This window comes from Mesoplodon mirus (genome assembly GCF_964341445.2).
Source record: "Mesoplodon mirus genome assembly, chromosome: 13".
In the NCBI taxonomy this organism is placed as follows: Eukaryota; Metazoa; Chordata; class Mammalia; order Artiodactyla; family Ziphiidae; genus Mesoplodon; species Mesoplodon mirus.
Window position 1 is genome coordinate 19,173,554 of NC_138989.1, and position 22,081 is coordinate 19,195,634.

Below are 22,081 nucleotides of genomic sequence, written 5' to 3' on the forward strand. Positions count from 1 at the left end.
TTGCAGGGCTATAAATACCAGCAACAGGCCAAACAGTGCGCACTCTGCTTTGGGCCGACTTGGCAGCTGAAGGAGAGTGCTCGGCGCCCAGCCTCTATCCAAGGACCGATCTCACCCAAGTCCCCTACGGGCACTTACTTAGGTTGGCCCTGCCCCTCACGCCCGCCCCGGGCACTGGGGGACCAGCACCTGCCAGGAGGGCTCGGCTGCCCCCAGCCCGCTCCCCGCGCCCACAGACTTCCCGTGGCCGGCCCGGGTCACCCAGCTGTCTATGGCCAGCTATCCACTCGCAGGCCAGCCCACAAGTGTCCAGTGACTCTGCATCTGGGCTTTGCCACAGAGTCTCTGAGACCCCATTCTACCATCCCGCAGGCCCCGCGCTCCTTTCTGGGGGTCCATAAGGACCATCTGCAGCCGAGGCCATCGGAAGAAGGCGGTGATGGGTGCTCTCATCTCCATGATGTTCCGTAGCTCAGTGTCCGCAGTGGGCACAGACACTGTCAGTGTGGCGCGGGGGCAGCCAGTGCCGCCCACGACACCCAGCTGTGTCCCAAACTGCAGCACAGAGCAGACGGCGTTGAGGGCCCCGGGAGAGAGCGGGAAAGGGATGGCCAAGCAGGAGGACGTCCCCACAGTCGTAGGGGGGAACAACGACCAGAGAAGCGGCCCCGATGGCACCGGGGGCACACGATCTGCATTTAGGCCCCTGGGGGTCACTTTATTCGTGCCCAGGCCTGGACCTCTGCAGAGAAACCTCCACGCCAAGAGGCCAGAAGACAGTCCCAACAGGACACGCCACACCTCCTGTATGAGCTCCTGCCCTAAAAGAAACGCCGTCACGAGCTCCTATAGCTCCACCCGAGGTTTCCCGCCCGTGAACAGTAGGAGGGGTCCCGCCATACCGCAAGGGCTGCCCCAGAAGTCCTCAAAGAAAGGGAGCGAGGAGGGCCCTCCGTCGCCCTCTGCAGCTCCGGTGGTTTCCCGGAGGAAAAGCCAGCCTGACAAGGATGCAGAGGCAACAAGAGGGCAGAAACCGGCCTGGAGGAACTGCTCCCCCACATCTGACAGTCCCAGGCCCCCAAAACGCAGGTTTCCTCTGCTGCCGCACAGGCGAGGGGAGCCTCTGAGGCTGCCCTCACCCCCTCAGCTGGGTTTCCGGGTCACCGCCGAAGACCTAGACGCGGAGAAGGAAGCACGGCTCCGGCGCATCCTCGGAAGCCTGGCTCCTGACTGGCCCGCTCCTGCCGCTGCTGCGGCTTCCCTTCCCTGCTCCATCTCTGGGGGGCCTGATTGGCAGCAGCGAGGAACCCTGTATTTGAAACGGCAAGCTCCAGCCTTCGCCTGGGCTCCAGCACCCCCAGCTAAGCGCAGCCATGCAGAAGCATCTTCTGGGGGTGGTTCATCCACAAGTTCCACCGTGGGCACCCATTTGAAACGGCAGGCTCCAGCCTTCGCCTGTGCTCCAGCACCCCCAGCTAAGCGCAGCCGCGCAGAAGCATCTTCTGGGGGTGCTTCATCCACAAATTCCACCATGGGCACCCATTTGAAACGGCAGGTTCCAGCCTTCGCCTGTGCTCCAGCACCCCCAGCTAAGCGCAGCCGCGCAGAAGCATCTTCTGGGGGTGCTTCCTCCACAAATTCCACCGTGGGCGCCCATGCCAGCACCCAGCTGGGTGCAGAGCGGCTGCCCAAGATCTGAGCTGCATCTTTTCAGCTCTCAGCATTACGGCAGGAACCAGGGCGCCCCTCCCCTAGCACCACACACAGCAATGGGGGAAGCGTGGGCCTGAACTCCGGGGCCCTCTCCTCACCAGAGCTACCCCCATGGTGACCACGGGACCCAGCAATAAGAATAAGCTTCGGTTTGAAGACACTACTGCCCCCATCTTAAGTCACATCCCTGGGGGCACACCCAGGCAGGGCCCCCCTACTTCCAGCGGAGGGCCCAGCCCATGCCCAGCCAAGGCTGCCTTTAGGGGCGTGTTGGTTCCGGCCTCTACTCCTAGCAGCCTCACCTCCGCAGTGGGCACAGCAAGGTGCCGCCTTGCTGTTAGGGCAAGGCCCTTGGCTGGACATAAAACCACTGGGCCATCGACCAAGTCATTCTCCTCCAGGCAGAGATTCCTTATTACCTTGGGGTGTAAGAGGAGAAAGTTGGCCTGAGCCAAGAAGTTCCGGGAGGGCCCTCCCAGGCTGGGCCTCGTGTGGACCCTGTTTCGATGTGAAACGGATGTCTTAGCCCTAACCTCTGTAATCCTGGAGCAAACTGGGAACCCAGAGATACAGCATTCCGTTCCCACCCCCGGCCTGCAGTCTTCCCCCCAAAGGTGGATGGTCCCAGCGGTCAGAGTCCTCAGGACAGTAAACAAGAGGCCCTAGCCTCGTCCCCTTCAGTCCTGGAACAAGGGGATACCCTTGTGTTGTCTTCATAACTTATAATAAAGCTTTGTCCTTGTTCTTTTGCATAATCCTCACGTGTCTGTGATCTGTAGATCAAGTGTGGAAAAGCACTGGCTTGTGTGAGTGGTGACATGGAAAGCCAGACCTGTTTACAGTTTCCTGTGGACCCACGCATAGGGTGTGGAGAATAGCACAATGGGATGGCTACAAGGACTGACCCCTGAATAGTAAAAGTGTGTTTTGAGTTTAAGTGATGCAGCCCAGGATAAAATGAGCCCAAGGTAGGGATAAATAGGGAGGCTCATCCTTGTCTGTTGGAATTGCTACTTCTCACCCACCTCTGACTTGGAGGGGGCTAGGTCATCCCGAGTGTACAACAGGAGCCCGCACTCTACACACTAGTCTTTTCTAATGCAGCAACTCTCTTTTTTATTTTCTACTTTTTTACTTTTAGAGTCCTAGGCAAATCACCTACATACATATCTCCCCTAAAGAGTATGGGCTTGGCATCAAGCTTTCTGGAATGGGTCAAACAAGGAAAGCTTTAATTCTAGGATGTGACATCTCCTGGAGCAATCTGTGACATTCTGCTTTAAAAAAAGCAGAAGGACTCCATGAATACATCTCTTCCCTTTTCCAACAAATAAAGATGAAAGGGAACTATTTGCAGAGGAAAGAAGCAAACATTAATTTTAATTATAAAAGATTAAAAGACTTCCAGTTTGCGGCGCCTCTTGTCCCTCTGAGGGAGGCACAAGTGCAAATGAACATATCTAGGAGACAAAAACAGACTCACAGGTACAGAGAAAGGACTTACGGTTGACAAGGGGAGGGTGAGGGAGGGAAGGATTGGGGGTTTGGGATTAGAAGGTGGAAACTATTGTACGTAGGATGGATAAAAATCAAGGTCCTACTGTATAGCACAGGGAACTATATTCAATATCCTGTGATAAACCATAATGGAAAATACTATGAAAAAGACTCTACATGTGTATAACTGAGTCACTTTGCTGTACAGCAGAAATTAAACACAACGTTGTAAATAAGAAAAAATATAGATATATTTGAACAGGGGAATGACATGTCCCTGACGAGTTCTTTAGCATCTATAGCAAAGTTTGCAATGAACGAATTCAAATCTTTCCCTAACCCTTTCACATTTAGCTTTTAATTTATAGAACCAAAATACTGAGGAGGATGTGATTGAATGTCTAAATAATTCCCAGCCAGTAAGACTCCCTTATGCATAAATGACACATCACTAAAGTGTAAAACTGTTGTGATTCAAAGGACACCATTAAGAAAGTGAAAAGACAAAAGAAAACGACCTGTTATACATCACAGAATGTCAACTTGAAGGACTGTGGTTTCTCATCAGAAAACATAGAGACCAGAAAAGAATGGAATAACATCTTTAAAGTATTAAAGGAAAAGACCAAACCAGGATATTATATCCTTAAAGCAGGGATATCCTTAAAGACTGAAAGCCAAACAAAAGCCAAAACGAAGGCTGATGGAGATGAGAGAAAACTAAGAGAATTCATCACCAGACAAACTGCTCTAAAAATATTCCATGAAAGGAACTTCTTCAGGCTGAAGTGAAATGACACAAGAAAGAAGTAAGCTTGCAACTTCAGGAACAAAGGGAGGGCAACAACAACGGCACGTATCTGGAAAAACGATCCTCTGACATTATTTTATATATGTATGACTTTTTTTTTTTTTTTTTTTTTTGGCCGCGCCTGCGTGGCTTGCGGGATCTTAGTTCCCCTACCAGGGACTGAACCCGGGGCCCCAGCAGTGAAAGTGCTGAGTCCTAACCACTGGACCGCCAGGGAATTCCCTGTATATGTATGAAAGAAGGACTCCACAGTCTCAGAGGGTGGCGTTCAAGTCATAGAAAGGTGACCCATATGACAGCTATAACAAAGAGTGGAAGGTAAAAGAATCTATATGGATGTAAGGCTTCTGGATTTTATTGAATTGGTAAAATATTAACTCTAGACTGTGAAACAGTACGTATACATAGTGTTATTCCAAGAACAATTAAAAAATGACAAACTCAAGAAAACTGGATCACCTCAATAGTCCTATATTTAGGAATTGTGGACAAGATAGCTAAAACATTCACATACCTGTTTTGTGAAAAGATTTTCTCTTGGTTAATTGCCTAGGAGTGGAGTGGGCTTTTGGGTCATATGGTAAGTATGGCCCTCTCAGCCAGCCCTGGCCACCACTTCAGGTGTCACCCCAGCAGGATCTGGGTGGTGCGGGCACTTCCGTTCTTAGCGGCTCTCCCCTCCAGTGCCGCCAGGGGAAAGGGCAGGAGGACGCAGAGGCGCTGCTGCCAAAGCTGCCGCCTCTTGTGGGAGCTGCACAGCCAGCAACCTTGCTCCGCTTTGCTGGGCAGGGACCCCGTCCAGTACGGTTAGTTCCCCCGACAGCACTGGGGCCAGGCCAGGGGAGAAGGGCCAGCTGTCCTGCCAGGAAGCTCATCACCCTCAAGGCAAACACCTCCAACCCTCAGACCCCGGGAGATTCAGAAGCGCTAGACGGTCCAGGCGCGTATCCTCACCGGTGCGCCCCAGGGCGTGACGTGTACTCTGCGCATGCGCCACCCCTCGCTAACCTCTTTATTGCGTCCCGCAGACGCAAGCCCATTGTTCGCTCACAGGTTGCAGGGCTATAAATACCAGCAACAGGCCAAACAGTGCGCACTCTGCTTTGGGCCGACTTGGCAGCTGAAGGAGAGTGCTCGGCGCCCAGCCTCTATCCAAGGACCGATCTCACCCAAGTCCCCTACGGGCACTTACTTAGGTTGGCCCTGCCCCTCACGCCCGCCCCGGGCACTGGGGGACCAGCACCTGCCAGGAGGGCTCGGCTGCCCCCAGCCCGCTCCCCGCGCCCACAGACTTCCCGTGGCCGGCCCGGGTCACCCAGCTGTCTATGGCCAGCTATCCACTCGCAGGCCAGCCCACAAGTGTCCAGTGACTCTGCATCTGGGCTTTGCCACAGAGTCTCTGAGACCCCATTCTACCATCCCGCAGGCCCCGCGCTCCTTTCTGGGGGTCCATAAGGACCATCTGCAGCCGAGGCCATCGGAAGAAGGCGGTGATGGGTGCTCTCATCTCCATGATGTTCCGTAGCTCAGTGTCCGCAGTGGGCACAGACACTGTCAGTGTGGCGCGGGGGCAGCCAGTGCCGCCCACGACACCCAGCTGTGTCCCAAACTGCAGCACAGAGCAGACGGCGTTGAGGGCCCCGGGAGAGAGCGGGAAAGGGATGGCCAAGCAGGAGGACGTCCCCACAGTCGTAGGGGGGAACAACGACCAGAGAAGCGGCCCCGATGGCACCGGGGGCACACGATCTGCATTTAGGCCCCTGGGGGTCACTTTATTCGTGCCCAGGCCTGGACCTCTGCAGAGAAACCTCCACGCCAAGAGGCCAGAAGACAGTCCCAACAGGACACGCCACACCTCCTGTATGAGCTCCTGCCCTAAAAGAAACGCCGTCACGAGCTCCTATAGCTCCACCCGAGGTTTCCCGCCCGTGAACAGTAGGAGGGGTCCCGCCATACCGCAAGGGCTGCCCCAGAAGTCCTCAAAGAAAGGGAGCGAGGAGGGCCCTCCGTCGCCCTCTGCAGCTCCGGTGGTTTCCCGGAGGAAAAGCCAGCCTGACAAGGATGCAGAGGCAACAAGAGGGCAGAAACCGGCCTGGAGGAACTGCTCCCCCACATCTGACAGTCCCAGGCCCCCAAAACGCAGGTTTCCTCTGCTGCCGCACAGGCGAGGGGAGCCTCTGAGGCTGCCCTCACCCCCTCAGCTGGGTTTCCGGGTCACCGCCGAAGACCTAGACGCGGAGAAGGAAGCACGGCTCCGGCGCATCCTCGGAAGCCTGGCTCCTGACTGGCCCGCTCCTGCCGCTGCTGCGGCTTCCCTTCCCTGCTCCATCTCTGGGGGGCCTGATTGGCAGCAGCGAGGAACCCTGTATTTGAAACGGCAAGCTCCAGCCTTCGCCTGGGCTCCAGCACCCCCAGCTAAGCGCAGCCATGCAGAAGCATCTTCTGGGGGTGGTTCATCCACAAGTTCCACCGTGGGCACCCATTTGAAACGGCAGGCTCCAGCCTTCGCCTGTGCTCCAGCACCCCCAGCTAAGCGCAGCCGCGCAGAAGCATCTTCTGGGGGTGCTTCATCCACAAATTCCACCATGGGCACCCATTTGAAACGGCAGGTTCCAGCCTTCGCCTGTGCTCCAGCACCCCCAGCTAAGCGCAGCCGCGCAGAAGCATCTTCTGGGGGTGCTTCCTCCACAAATTCCACCGTGGGCGCCCATGCCAGCACCCAGCTGGGTGCAGAGCGGCTGCCCAAGATCTGAGCTGCATCTTTTCAGCTCTCAGCATTACGGCAGGAACCAGGGCGCCCCTCCCCTAGCACCACACACAGCAATGGGGGAAGCGTGGGCCTGAACTCCGGGGCCCTCTCCTCACCAGAGCTACCCCCATGGTGACCACGGGACCCAGCAATAAGAATAAGCTTCGGTTTGAAGACACTACTGCCCCCATCTTAAGTCACATCCCTGGGGGCACACCCAGGCAGGGCCCCCCTACTTCCAGCGGAGGGCCCAGCCCATGCCCAGCCAAGGCTGCCTTTAGGGGCGTGTTGGTTCCGGCCTCTACTCCTAGCAGCCTCACCTCCGCAGTGGGCACAGCAAGGTGCCGCCTTGCTGTTAGGGCAAGGCCCTTGGCTGGATATAAAACCACTGGGCCATCGACCAAGTCATTCTCCTCCAGGCAGAGATTCCTTATTACCTTGGGGTGTAAGAGGAGAAAGTTGGCCTGAGCCAAGAAGTTCCGGGAGGGCCCTCCCAGGCTGGGCCTCGTGTGGACCCTGTTTCGATGTGAAACGGATGTCTTAGCCCTAACCTCTGTAATCCTGGAGCAAACTGGGAACCCAGAGATACAGCATTCCGTTCCCACCCCCGGCCTGCAGTCTTCCCCCCAAAGGTGGATGGTCCCAGCGGTCAGAGTCCTCAGGACAGTAAACAAGAGGCCCTAGCCTCGTCCCCTTCAGTCCTGGAACAAGGGGATACCCTTGTGTTGTCTTCATAACTTATAATAAAGCTTTGTCCTTGTTCTTTTGCATAATCCTCACGTGTCTGTGATCTGTAGATCAAGTGTGGAAAAGCACTGGCTTGTGTGAGTGGTGACATGGAAAGCCAGACCTGTTTACAGTTTCCTGTGGACCCACGCATAGGGTGTGGAGAATAGCACAATGGGATGGCTACAAGGACTGACCCCTGAATAGTAAAAGTGTGTTTTGAGTTTAAGTGATGCAGCCCAGGATAAAATGAGCCCAAGGTAGGGATAAATAGGGAGGCTCATCCTTGTCTGTTGGAATTGCTACTTCTCACCCACCTCTGACTTGGAGGGGGCTAGGTCATCCCGAGTGTACAACAGGAGCCCGCACTCTACACACTAGTCTTTTCTAATGCAGCAACTCTCTTTTTTATTTTCTACTTTTTTACTTTTAGAGTCCTAGGCAAATCACCTACATACATATCTCCCCTAAAGAGTATGGGCTTGGCATCAAGCTTTCTGGAATGGGTCAAACAAGGAAAGCTTTAATTCTAGGATGTGACATCTCCTGGAGCAATCTGTGACATTCTGCTTTAAAAAAAGCAGAAGGACTCCATGAATACATCTCTTCCCTTTTCCAACAAATAAAGATGAAAGGGAACTATTTGCAGAGGAAAGAAGCAAACATTAATTTTAATTATAAAAGATTAAAAGACTTCCAGTTTGCGGCGCCTCTTGTCCCTCTGAGGGAGGCACAAGTGCAAATGAACATATCTAGGAGACAAAAACAGACTCACAGGTACAGAGAAAGGACTTACGGTTGACAAGGGGAGGGTGAGGGAGGGAAGGATTGGGGGTTTGGGATTAGAAGGTGGAAACTATTGTACGTAGGATGGATAAAAATCAAGGTCCTACTGTATAGCACAGGGAACTATATTCAATATCCTGTGATAAACCATAATGGAAAATACTATGAAAAAGACTCTACATGTGTATAACTGAGTCACTTTGCTGTACAGCAGAAATTAAACACAACGTTGTAAATAAGAAAAAATATAGATATATTTGAACAGGGGAATGACATGTCCCTGACGAGTTCTTTAGCATCTATAGCAAAGTTTGCAATGAACGAATTCAAATCTTTCCCTAACCCTTTCACATTTAGCTTTTAATTTATAGAACCAAAATACTGAGGAGGATGTGATTGAATGTCTAAATAATTCCCAGCCAGTAAGACTCCCTTATGCATAAATGACACATCACTAAAGTGTAAAACTGTTGTGATTCAAAGGACACCATTAAGAAAGTGAAAAGACAAAAGAAAACGACCTGTTATACATCACAGAATGTCAACTTGAAGGACTGTGGTTTCTCATCAGAAAACATAGAGACCAGAAAAGAATGGAATAACATCTTTAAAGTATTAAAGGAAAAGACCAAACCAGGATATTATATCCTTAAAGCAGGGATATCCTTAAAGACTGAAAGCCAAACAAAAGCCAAAACGAAGGCTGATGGAGATGAGAGAAAACTAAGAGAATTCATCACCAGACAAACTGCTCTAAAAATATTCCATGAAAGGAACTTCTTCAGGCTGAAGTGAAATGACACAAGAAAGAAGTAAGCTTGCAACTTCAGGAACAAAGGGAGGGCAACAACAACGGCACGTATCTGGAAAAACGATCCTCTGACATTATTTCATATATGTATGACTTTTTTTTTTTTTTTTTTTTGGCCGCGCCTGCGTGGCTTGCGGGATCTTAGTTCCCCTACCAGGGACTGAACCCGGGGCCCCAGCAGTGAAAGTGCTGAGTCCTAACCACTGGACCGCCAGGGAATTCCCTGTATATGTATGAAAGAAGGACTCCACAGTCTCAGAGGGTGGCGTTCAAGTCATAGAAAGGTGACCCATATGACAGCTATAACAAAGAGTGGAAGGTAAAAGAATCTATATGGATGTAAGGCTTCTGGATTTTATTGAATTGGTAAAATATTAACTCTAGACTGTGAAACAGTACGTATACATAGTGTTATTCCAAGAACAATTAAAAAATGACAAACTCAGGAAAACTGGATCACCTCAAGAGTCCTATATTTAGGAATTGTGGACAAGATAGCTAAAACATTCACATACCTGTTTTGTGAAAAGATTTTCTCTTGGTTAATTGCCTAGGAGTGGAGTGGGCTTTTGGGTCATATGGTAAGTATGGCCCTCTCAGCCAGCCCTGGCCACCACTTCAGGTGTCACCCCAGCAGGATCTGGGTGGTGCGGGCACTTCCGTTCTTAGCGGCTCTCCCCTCCAGTGCCGCCAGGGGAAAGGGCAGGAGGACGCAGAGGCGCTGCTGCCAAAGCTGCCGCCTCTTGTGGGAGCTGCACAGCCAGCAACCTTGCTCCGCTTTGCTGGGCAGGGACCCCGTCCAGTACGGTTAGTTCCCCCGACAGCACTGGGGCCAGGCCAGGGGAGAAGGGCCAGCTGTCCTGCCAGGAAGCTCATCACCCTCAAGGCAAACACCTCCAACCCTCAGACCCCGGGAGATTCAGAAGCGCTAGACGGTCCAGGCGCGTATCCTCACCGGTGCGCCCCAGGGCGTGACGTGTACTCCGCGCATGCGCCACCCCTCGCTAACCTCTTTATTGCGTCCCGCAGACGCAAGCCCATTGTTCGCTCACAGGTTGCAGGGCTATAAATACCAGCAACAGGCCAAACAGTGCGCACTCTGCTTTGGGCCGACTTGGCAGCTGAAGGAGAGTGCTCGGCGCCCAGCCTCTATCCAAGGACCGATCTCACCCAAGTCCCCTACGGGCACTTACTTAGGTTGGCCCTGCCCCTCACGCCCGCCCCGGGCACTGGGGGACCAGCACCTGCCAGGAGGGCTCGGCTGCCCCCAGCCCGCTCCCCGCGCCCACAGACTTCCCGTGGCCGGCCCGGGTCACCCAGCTGTCTATGGCCAGCTATCCACTCGCAGGCCAGCCCACAAGTGTCCAGTGACTCTGCATCTGGGCTTTGCCACAGAGTCTCTGAGACCCCATTCTACCATCCCGCAGGCCCCGCGCTCCTTTCTGGGGGTCCATAAGGACCATCTGCAGCCGAGGCCATCGGAAGAAGGCGGTGATGGGTGCTCTCATCTCCATGATGTTCCGTAGCTCAGTGTCCGCAGTGGGCACAGACACTGTCAGTGTGGCGCGGGGGCAGCCAGTGCCGCCCACGACACCCAGCTGTGTCCCAAACTGCAGCACAGAGCAGACGGCGTTGAGGGCCCCGGGAGAGAGCGGGAAAGGGATGGCCAAGCAGGAGGACGTCCCCACAGTCGTAGGGGGGAACAACGACCAGAGAAGCGGCCCCGATGGCACCGGGGGCACACGATCTGCATTTAGGCCCCTGGGGGTCACTTTATTCGTGCCCAGGCCTGGACCTCTGCAGAGAAACCTCCACGCCAAGAGGCCAGAAGACAGTCCCAACAGGACACGCCACACCTCCTGTATGAGCTCCTGCCCTAAAAGAAACGCCGTCACGAGCTCCTATAGCTCCACCCGAGGTTTCCCGCCCGTGAACAGTAGGAGGGGTCCCGCCATACCGCAAGGGCTGCCCCAGAAGTCCTCAAAGAAAGGGAGCGAGGAGGGCCCTCCGTCGCCCTCTGCAGCTCCGGTGGTTTCCCGGAGGAAAAGCCAGCCTGACAAGGATGCAGAGGCAACAAGAGGGCAGAAACCGGCCTGGAGGAACTGCTCCCCCACATCTGACAGTCCCAGGCCCCCAAAACGCAGGTTTCCTCTGCTGCCGCACAGGCGAGGGGAGCCTCTGAGGCTGCCCTCACCCCCTCAGCTGGGTTTCCGGGTCACCGCCGAAGACCTAGACGCGGAGAAGGAAGCACGGCTCCGGCGCATCCTCGGAAGCCTGGCTCCTGACTGGCCCGCTCCTGCCGCTGCTGCGGCTTCCCTTCCCTGCTCCATCTCTGGGGGGCCTGATTGGCAGCAGCGAGGAACCCTGTATTTGAAACGGCAAGCTCCAGCCTTCGCCTGGGCTCCAGCACCCCCAGCTAAGCGCAGCCATGCAGAAGCATCTTCCGGGGGTGGTTCATCCACAAGTTCCACCGTGGGCACCCATTTGAAACGGCAGGCTCCAGCCTTCGCCTGTGCTCCAGCACCCCCAGCTAAGCGCAGCCGCGCAGAAGCATCTTCTGGGGGTGCTTCATCCACAAATTCCACCATGGGCACCCATTTGAAACGGCAGGTTCCAGCCTTCGCCTGTGCTCCAGCACCCCCAGCTAAGCGCAGCCGCGCAGAAGCATCTTCTGGGGGTGCTTCCTCCACAAATTCCACCGTGGGCGCCCATGCCAGCACCCAGCTGGGTGCAGAGCGGCTGCCCAAGATCTGAGCTGCATCTTTTCAGCTCTCAGCATTACGGCAGGAACCAGGGCGCCCCTCCCCTAGCACCACACACAGCAATGGGGGAAGCGTGGGCCTGAACTCCGGGGCCCTCTCCTCACCAGAGCTACCCCCATGGTGACCACGGGACCCAGCAATAAGAATAAGCTTCGGTTTGAAGACACTACTGCCCCCATCTTAAGTCACATCCCTGGGGGCACACCCAGGCAGGGCCCCCCTACTTCCAGCGGAGGGCCCAGCCCATGCCCAGCCAAGGCTGCCTTTAGGGGCGTGTTGGTTCCGGCCTCTACTCCTAGCAGCCTCACCTCCGCAGTGGGCACAGCAAGGTGCCGCCTTGCTGTTAGGGCAAGGCCCTTGGCTGGACATAAAACCACTGGGCCATCGACCAAGTCATTCTCCTCCAGGCCGAGATTCCTTATTACCTTGGGGTGTAAGAGGAGAAAGTTGGCCTGAGCCAAGAAGTTCGGGGAGGGCCCTCCCAGGCTGGGCCTCGTGTGGACCCTGTTTCGATGTGAAACGGATGTCTTAGCCCTAACCTCTGTAATCCTGGAGCAAACTGGGAACCCAGAGATACAGCATTCCGTTCCCACCCCCGGCCTGCAGTCTTCCCCCCAAAGGTGGATGGTCCCAGTGGTCAGAGTCCTCAGGACAGTAAACAAGAGGCCCTAGCCTCGTCCCCTTCAGTCCTGGAACAAGGGGATACCCTTGTGTTGTCTTCATAACTTATAATAAAGCTTTGTCCTTGTTCTTTTGCATAATCCTCACGTGTCTGTGATCTGTAGATCAAGTGTGGAAAAGCACTGGCTTGTGTGAGTGGTGACATGGAAAGCCAGACCTGTTTACAGTTTCCTGTGGACCCACGCATAGGGTGTGGAGAATAGCACAATGGGATGGCTACAAGGACTGACCCCTGAATAGTAAAAGTGTGTTTTGAGTTTAAGTGATGCAGCCCAGGATAAAATGAGCCCAAGGTAGGGATAAATAGGGAGGCTCATCCTTGTCTGTTGGAATTGCTACTTCTCACCCACCTCTGACTTGGAGGGGGCTAGGTCATCCCGAGTGTACAACAGGAGCCCGCACTCTACACACTAGTCTTTTCTAATGCAGCAACTCTCTTTTTTATTTTCTACTTTTTTACTTTTAGAGTCCTAGGCAAATCACCTACATACATATCTCCCCTAAAGAGTATGGGCTTGGCATCAAGCTTTCTGGAATGGGTCAAACAAGGAAAGCTTTAATTCTAGGATGTGACATCTCCTGGAGCAATCTGTGACATTCTGCTTTAAAAAAAGCAGAAGGACTCCATGAATACATCTCTTCCCTTTTCCAACAAATAAAGATGAAAGGGAACTATTTGCAGAGGAAAGAAGCAAACATTAATTTTAATTATAAAAGATTAAAAGACTTCCAGTTTGCGGCGCCTCTTGTCCCTCTGAGGGAGGCACAAGTGCAAATGAACATATCTAGGAGACAAAAACAGACTCACAGGTACAGAGAAAGGACTTACGGTTGACAAGGGGAGGGTGAGGGAGGGAAGGATTGGGGGTTTGGGATTAGAAGGTGGAAACTATTGTACGTAGGATGGATAAAAATCAAGGTCCTACTGTATAGCACAGGGAACTATATTCAATATCCTGTGATAAACCATAATGGAAAATACTATGAAAAAGACTCTACATGTGTATAACTGAGTCACTTTGCTGTACAGCAGAAATTAAACACAACGTTGTAAATAAGAAAAAATATAGATATATTTGAACAGGGGAATGACATGTCCCTGACGAGTTCTTTAGCATCTATAGCAAAGTTTGCAATGAACGAATTCAAATCTTTCCCTAACCCTTTCACATTTAGCTTTTAATTTATAGAACCAAAATACTGAGGAGGATGTGATTGAATGTCTAAATAATTCCCAGCCAGTAAGACTCCCTTATGCATAAATGACACATCACTAAAGTGTAAAACTGTTGTGATTCAAAGGACACCATTAAGAAAGTGAAAAGACAAAAGAAAACGACCTGTTATACATCACAGAATGTCAACTTGAAGGACTGTGGTTTCTCATCAGAAAACATAGAGACCAGAAAAGAATGGAATAACATCTTTAAAGTATTAAAGGAAAAGACCAAACCAGGATATTATATCCTTAAAGCAGGGATATCCTTAAAGACTGAAAGCCAAACAAAAGCCAAAACGAAGGCTGATGGAGATGAGAGAAAACTAAGAGAATTCATCACCAGACAAACTGCTCTAAAAATATTCCATGAAAGGAACTTCTTCAGGCTGAAGTGAAATGACACAAGAAAGAAGTAAGCTTGCAACTTCAGGAACAAAGGGAGGGCAACAACAACGGCACGTATCTGGAAAAACGATCCTCTGACATTATTTCATATATGTATGACTTTTTTTTTTTTTTTTTTTTGGCCGCGCCTGCGTGGCTTGCGGGATCTTAGTTCCCCTACCAGGGACTGAACCCGGGGCCCCAGCAGTGAAAGTGCTGAGTCCTAACCACTGGACCGCCAGGGAATTCCCTGTATATGTATGAAAGAAGGACTCCACAGTCTCAGAGGGTGGCGTTCAAGTCATAGAAAGGTGACCCATATGACAGCTATAACAAAGAGTGGAAGGTAAAAGAATCTATATGGATGTAAGGCTTCTGGATTTTATTGAATTGGTAAAATATTAACTCTAGACTGTGAAACAGTACGTATACATAGTGTTATTCCAAGAACAATTAAAAAATGACAAACTCAGGAAAACTGGATCACCTCAAGAGTCCTATATTTAGGAATTGTGGACAAGATAGCTAAAACATTCACATACCTGTTTTGTGAAAAGATTTTCTCTTGGTTAATTGCCTAGGAGTGGAGTGGGCTTTTGGGTCATATGGTAAGTATGGCCCTCTCAGCCAGCCCTGGCCACCACTTCAGGTGTCACCCCAGCAGGATCTGGGTGGTGCGGGCACTTCCGTTCTTAGCGGCTCTCCCCTCCAGTGCCGCCAGGGGAAAGGGCAGGAGGACGCAGAGGCGCTGCTGCCAAAGCTGCCGCCTCTTGTGGGAGCTGCACAGCCAGCAACCTTGCTCCGCTTTGCTGGGCAGGGACCCCGTCCAGTACGGTTAGTTCCCCCGACAGCACTGGGGCCAGGCCAGGGGAGAAGGGCCAGCTGTCCTGCCAGGAAGCTCATCACCCTCAAGGCAAACACCTCCAACCCTCAGACCCCGGGAGATTCAGAAGCGCTAGACGGTCCAGGCGCGTATCCTCACCGGTGCGCCCCAGGGCGTGACGTGTACTCCGCGCATGCGCCACCCCTCGCTAACCTCTTTATTGCGTCCCGCAGACGCAAGCCCATTGTTCGCTCACAGGTTGCAGGGCTATAAATACCAGCAACAGGCCAAACAGTGCGCACTCTGCTTTGGGCCGACTTGGCAGCTGAAGGAGAGTGCTCGGCGCCCAGCCTCTATCCAAGGACCGATCTCACCCAAGTCCCCTACGGGCACTTACTTAGGTTGGCCCTGCCCCTCACGCCCGCCCCGGGCACTGGGGGACCAGCACCTGCCAGGAGGGCTCGGCTGCCCCCAGCCCGCTCCCCGCGCCCACAGACTTCCCGTGGCCGGCCCGGGTCACCCAGCTGTCTATGGCCAGCTATCCACTCGCAGGCCAGCCCACAAGTGTCCAGTGACTCTGCATCTGGGCTTTGCCACAGAGTCTCTGAGACCCCATTCTACCATCCCGCAGGCCCCGCGCTCCTTTCTGGGGGTCCATAAGGACCACCTGCAGCCGAGGCCATCGGAAGAAGGCGGTGATGGGTGCTCTCATCTCCATGATGTTCCGTAGCTCAGTGTCCGCAGTGGGCACAGACACTGTCAGTGTGGCGCGGGGGCAGCCAGTGCCGCCCACGACACCCAGCTGTGTCCCAAACTGCAGCACAGAGCAGACGGCGTTGAGGGCCCCGGGAGAGAGCGGGAAAGGGATGGCCAAGCAGGAGGACGTCCCCACAGTCGTAGGGGGGAACAACGACCAGAGAAGCGGCCCCGATGGCACCGGGGGCACACGATCTGCATTTAGGCCCCTGGGGGTCACTTTATTCGTGCCCAGGCCTGGACCTCTGCAGAGAAACCTCCACGCCAAGAGGCCAGAAGACAGTCCCAACAGGACACGCCACACCTCCTGTATGAGCTCCTGCCCTAAAAGAAACGCCGTCACGAGCTCCTATAGCTCCACCCGAGGTTTCCCGCCCGTGAACAGTAGGAGGGGTCCCGCCATACCGCAAGGGCTGCCCCAGAAGTCCTCAAAGAAAGGGAGCGAGGAGGGCCCTCCGTCGCCCTCTGCAGCTCCGGTGGTTTCCCGGAGGAAAAGCCAGCCTGACAAGGATGCAGAGGCAACAAGAGGGCAGAAACCGGCCTGGAGGAACTGCTCCCCCACATCTGACAGTCCCAGGCCCCCAAAACGCAGGTTTCCTCTGCTGCCGCACAGGCGAGGGGAGCCTCTGAGGCTGCCCTCACCCCCTCAGCTGGGTTTCCGGGTCACCGCCGAAGACCTAGACGCGGAGAAGGAAGCACGGCTCCGGCGCATCCTCGGAAGCCTGGCTCCTGACTGGCCCGCTCCTGCCGCTGCTGCGGCTTCCCTTCCCTGCTCCATCTCTGGGGGGCCTGATTGGCAGCAGCGAGGAACCCTGTATTTGAAACGGCAAGCTCCAGCCTTCGCCTGGGCTCCAGCACCCCCAGCTAAGCGCAGCCATGCAGAAGCATCTTCTGGGGGTGGTTCATCCACAAGTTCCACCGTGGGCACCCATTTGAAACGGCAGGCTCCAGCCTTCGCCTGTGCTCCAGCACCCCCAGCTAAGCGCAGCCGCGCAGAAGCATCTTCTGGGGGTGCTTCATCCACAAATTCCACCATGGGCACCCATTTGAAACGGCAGGTTCCAGCCTTCGCCTGTGCTCCAGCACCCCCAGCTAAGCGCAGCCGCGCAGAAGCATCTTCTGGGGGTGCTTCCTCCACAAATTCCACCGTGGGCGCCCATGCCAGCACCCAGCTGGGTGCAGAGCGGCTGCCCAAGATCTGAGCTGCATCTTTTCAGCTCTCAGCATTACGGCAGGAACCAGGGCGCCCCTCCCCTAGCACCACACACAGCAATGGGGGAAGCGTGGGCCTGAACTCCGGGGCCCTCTCCTCACCAGAGCTACCCCCATGGTGACCACGGGACCCAGCAATAAGAATAAGCTTCGGTTTGAAGACACTACTGCCCCCATCTTAAGTCACATCCCTGGGGGCACACCCAGGCAGGGCCCCCCTACTTCCAGCGGAGGGCCCAGCCCATGCCCAGCCAAGGCTGCCTTTAGGGGCGTGTTGGTTCCGGCCTCTACTCCTAGCAGCCTCACCTCCGCAGTGGGCACAGCAAGGTGCCGCCTTGCTGTTAGGGCAAGGCCCTTGGCTGGACATAAAACCACTGGGCCATCGACCAAGTCATTCTCCTCCAGGCAGAGATTCCTTATTACCTTGGGGTGTAAGAGGAGAAAGTTGGCCTGAGCCAAGAAGTTCGGGGAGGGCCCTCCCAGGCTGGGCCTCGTGTGGACCCTGTTTCGATGTGAAACGGATGTCTTAGCCCTAACCTCTGTAATCCTGGAGCAAACTGGGAACCCAGAGATACAGCATTCCGTTCCCACCCCCGGCCTGCAGTCTTCCCCCCAAAGGTGGATGGTCCCAGTGGTCAGAGTCCTCAGGACAGTAAACAAGAGGCCCTAGCCTCGTCCCCTTCAGTCCTGGAACAAGGGGATACCCTTGTGTTGTCTTCATAACTTATAATAAAGCTTTGTCCTTGTTCTTTTGCATAATCCTCACGTGTCTGTGATCTGTAGATCAAGTGTGGAAAAGCACTGGCTTGTGTGAGTGGTGACATGGAAAGCCAGACCTGTTTACAGTTTCCTGTGGACCCACGCATAGGGTGTGGAGAATAGCACAATGGGATGGCTACAAGGACTGACCCCTGAATAGTAAAAGTGTGTTTTGAGTTTAAGTGATGCAGCCCAGGATAAAATGAGCCCAAGGTAGGGATAAATAGGGAGGCTCATCCTTGTCTGTTGGAATTGCTACTTCTCACCCACCTCTGACTTGGAGGGGGCTAGGTCATCCCGAGTGTACAACAGGAGCCCGCACTCTACACACTAGTCTTTGCTAATGCAGCAAATCTCTTTTTTATTTTCTACTTTTTTACTTTTAGAGTCCTAGGCAAATCACCTACATACATATCTCCCCTAAAGAGTATGGGCTTGGCATCAAGCTTTCTGGAATGGGTCAAACAAGGAAAGCTTTAATTCTAGGATGTGACATCTCCTGGAGCAATCTGTGACATTCTGCTTTAAAAAAAGCAGAAGGACTCCATGAATACATCTCTTCCCTTTTCCAACAAATAAAGATGAAAGGGAACTATTTGCAGAGGAAAGAAGCAAACATTAATTTTAATTATAAAAGATTAAAAGACTTCCAGTTTGCGGCGCCTCTTGTCCCTCTGAGGGAGGCACAAGTGCAAATGAACATATCTAGGAGACAAAAACAGACTCACAGGTACAGAGAAAGGACTTACGGTTGACAAGGGGAGGGTGAGGGAGGGAAGGATTGGGGGTTTGGGATTAGAAGGTGGAAACTATTGTACGTAGGATGGATAAAAATCAAGGTCCTACTGTATAGCACAGGGAACTATATTCAATATCCTGTGATAAACCATAATGGAAAATACTATGAAAAAGACTCTACATGTGTATAACTGAGTCACTTTGCTGTACAGCAGAAATTAAACACAACGTTGTAAATAAGAAAAAATATAGATATATTTGAACAGGGGAATGACATGTCCCTGACGAGTTCTTTAGCATCTATAGCAAAGTTTGCAATGAACGAATTCAAATCTTTCCCTAACCCTTTCACATTTAGCTTTTAATTTATAGAACCAAAATACTGAGGAGGATGTGATTGAATGTCTAAATAATTCCCAGCCAGTAAGACTCCCTTATGCATAAATGACACATCACTAAAGTGTAAAACTGTTGTGATTCAAAGGACACCATTAAGAAAGTGAAAAGACAAAAGAAAACGACCTGTTATACATCACAGAATGTCAACTTGAAGGACTGTGGTTTCTCATCAGAAAACATAGAGACCAGAAAAGAATGGAATAACATCTTTAAAGTATTAAAGGAAAAGACCAAACCAGGATATTATATCCTTAAAGCAGGGATATCCTTAAAGACTGAAAGCCAAACAAAAGCCAAAACGAAGGCTGATGGAGATGAGAGAAAACTAAGAGAATTCATCACCAGACAAACTGCTCTAAAAATATTCCATGAAAGGAACTTCTTCAGGCTGAAGTGAAATGACACAAGAAAGAAGTAAGCTTGCAACTTCAGGAACAAAGGGAGGGCAACAACAACGGCACGTATCTGGAAAAACGATCCTCTGACATTATTTTATATATGTATGACTTTTTTTTTTTTTTTTTTTTTTGGCCGCGCCTGCGTGGCTTGCGGGATCTTAGTTCCCCTACCAGGGACTGAACCCGGGGCCCCAGCAGTGAAAGTGCTGAGTCCTAACCACTGGACCGCCAGGGAATTCCCTGTATATGTATGAAAGAAGGACTCCACAGTCTCAGAGGGTGGCGTTCAAGTCATAGAAAGGTGACCCATATGACAGCTATAACAAAGAGTGGAAGGTAAAAGAATCTATATGGATGTAAGGCTTCTGGATTTTATTGAATTGGTAAAATATTAACTCTAGACTGTGAAACAGTACGTATACATAGTGTTATTCCAAGAACAATTAAAAAATGACAAACTCAGGAAAACTGGATCACCTCAAGAGTCCTATATTTAGGAATTGTGGACAAGATAGCTAAAACATTCACATACCTGTTTTGTGAAAAGATTTTCTCTTGGTTAATTGCCTAGGAGTGGAGTGGGCTTTTGGGTCATATGGTAAGTATGGCCCTCTCAGCCAGCCCTGGCCACCACTTCAGGTGTCACCCCAGCAGGATCTGGGTGGTGCGGGCACTTCCGTTCTTAGCGGCTCTCCCCTCCAGTGCCGCCAGGGGAAAGGGCAGGAGGACGCAGAGGCGCTGCTGCCAAAGCTGCCGCCTCTTGTGGGAGCTGCACAGCCAGCAACCTTGCTCCGCTTTGCTGGGCAGGGACCCCGTCCAGTACGGTTAGTTCCCCCGACAGCACTGGGGCCAGGCCAGGGGAGAAGGGCCAGCTGTCCTGCCAGGAAGCTCATCACCCTCAAGGCAAACACCTCCAACCCTCAGACCCCGGGAGATTCAGAAGCGCTAGACGGTCCAGGCGCGTATCCTCACCGGTGCGCCCCAGGGCGTGACGTGTACTCCGCGCATGCGCCACCCCTCGCTAACCTCTTTATTGCGTCCCGCAGACGCAAGCCCATTGTTCGCTCACAGGTTGCAGGGCTATAAATACCAGCAACAGGCCAAACAGTGCGCACTCTGCTTTGGGCCGACTTGGCAGCTGAAGGAGAGTGCTCGGCGCCCAGCCTCTATCCAAGGACCGATCTCACCCAAGTCCCCTACGGGCACTTACTTAGGTTGGCCCTGCCCCTCACGCCCGCCCCGGGCACTGGGGGACCAGCACCTGCCAGGAGGGCTCGGCTGCCCCCAGCCCGCTCCCCGCGCCCACAGACTTCCCGTGGCCGGCCCGGGTCACCCAGCTGTCTATGGCCAGCTATCCACTCGCAGGCCAGCCCACAAGTGTCCAGTGACTCTGCATCTGGGCTTTGCCACAGAGTCTCTGAGACCCCATTCTACCATCCCGCAGGCCCCGCGCTCCTTTCTGGGGGTCCATAAGGACCACCTGCAGCCGAGGCCATCGGAAGAAGGCGGTGATGGGTGCTCTCATCTCCATGATGTTCCGTAGCTCAGTGTCCGCAGTGGGCACAGACACTGTCAGTGTGGCGCGGGGGCAGCCAGTGCCGCCCACGACACCCAGCTGTGTCCCAAACTGCAGCACAGAGCAGACGGCGTTGAGGGCCCCGGGAGAGAGCGGGAAAGGGATGGCCAAGCAGGAGGACGTCCCCACAGTCGTAGGGGGGAACAACGACCAGAGAAGCGGCCCCGATGGCACCGGGGGCACACGATCTGCATTTAGGCCCCTGGGGGTCACTTTATTCGTGCCCAGGCCTGGACCTCTGCAGAGAAACCTCCACGCCAAGAGGCCAGAAGACAGTCCCAACAGGACACGCCACACCTCCTGTATGAGCTCCTGCCCTAAAAGAAACGCCGTCACGAGCTCCTATAGCTCCACCCGAGGTTTCCCGCCCGTGAACAGTAGGAGGGGTCCCGCCATACCGCAAGGGCTGCCCCAGAAGTCCTCAAAGAAAGGGAGCGAGGAGGGCCCTCCGTCGCCCTCTGCAGCTCCGGTGGTTTCCCGGAGGAAAAGCCAGCCTGACAAGGATGCAGAGGCAACAAGAGGGCAGAAACCGGCCTGGAGGAACTGCTCCCCCACATCTGACAGTCCCAGGCCCCCAAAACGCAGGTTTCCTCTGCTGCCGCACAGGCGAGGGGAGCCTCTGAGGCTGCCCTCACCCCCTCAGCTGGGTTTCCGGGTCACCGCCGAAGACCTAGACGCGGAGAAGGAAGCACGGCTCCGGCGCATCCTCGGAAGCCTGGCTCCTGACTGGCCCGCTCCTGCCGCTGCTGCGGCTTCCCTTCCCTGCTCCATCTCTGGGGGGCCTGATTGGCAGCAGCGAGGAACCCTGTATTTGAAACGGCAAGCTCCAGCCTTCGCCTGGGCTCCAGCACCCCCAGCTAAGTGCAGCCATGCAGAAGCATCTTCTGGGGGTGGTTCATCCACAAGTTCCACCGTGGGCACCCATTTGAAACGGCAGGCTCCAGCCTTCGCCTGTGCTCCAGCACCCCCAGCTAAGCGCAGCCGCGCAGAAGCATCTTCTGGGGGTGCTTCATCCACAAATTCCACCATGGGCACCCATTTGAAACGGCAGGTTCCAGCCTTCGCCTGTGCTCCAGCACCCCCAGCTAAGCGCAGCCGCGCAGAAGCATCTTCTGGGGGTGCTTCCTCCACAAATTCCACCGTGGGCGCCCATGCCAGCACCCAGCTGGGTGCAGAGCGGCTGCCCAAGATCTGAGCTGCATCTTTTCAGCTCTCAGCATTACGGCAGGAACCAGGGCGCCCCTCCCCTAGCACCACACACAGCAATGGGGGAAGCGTGGG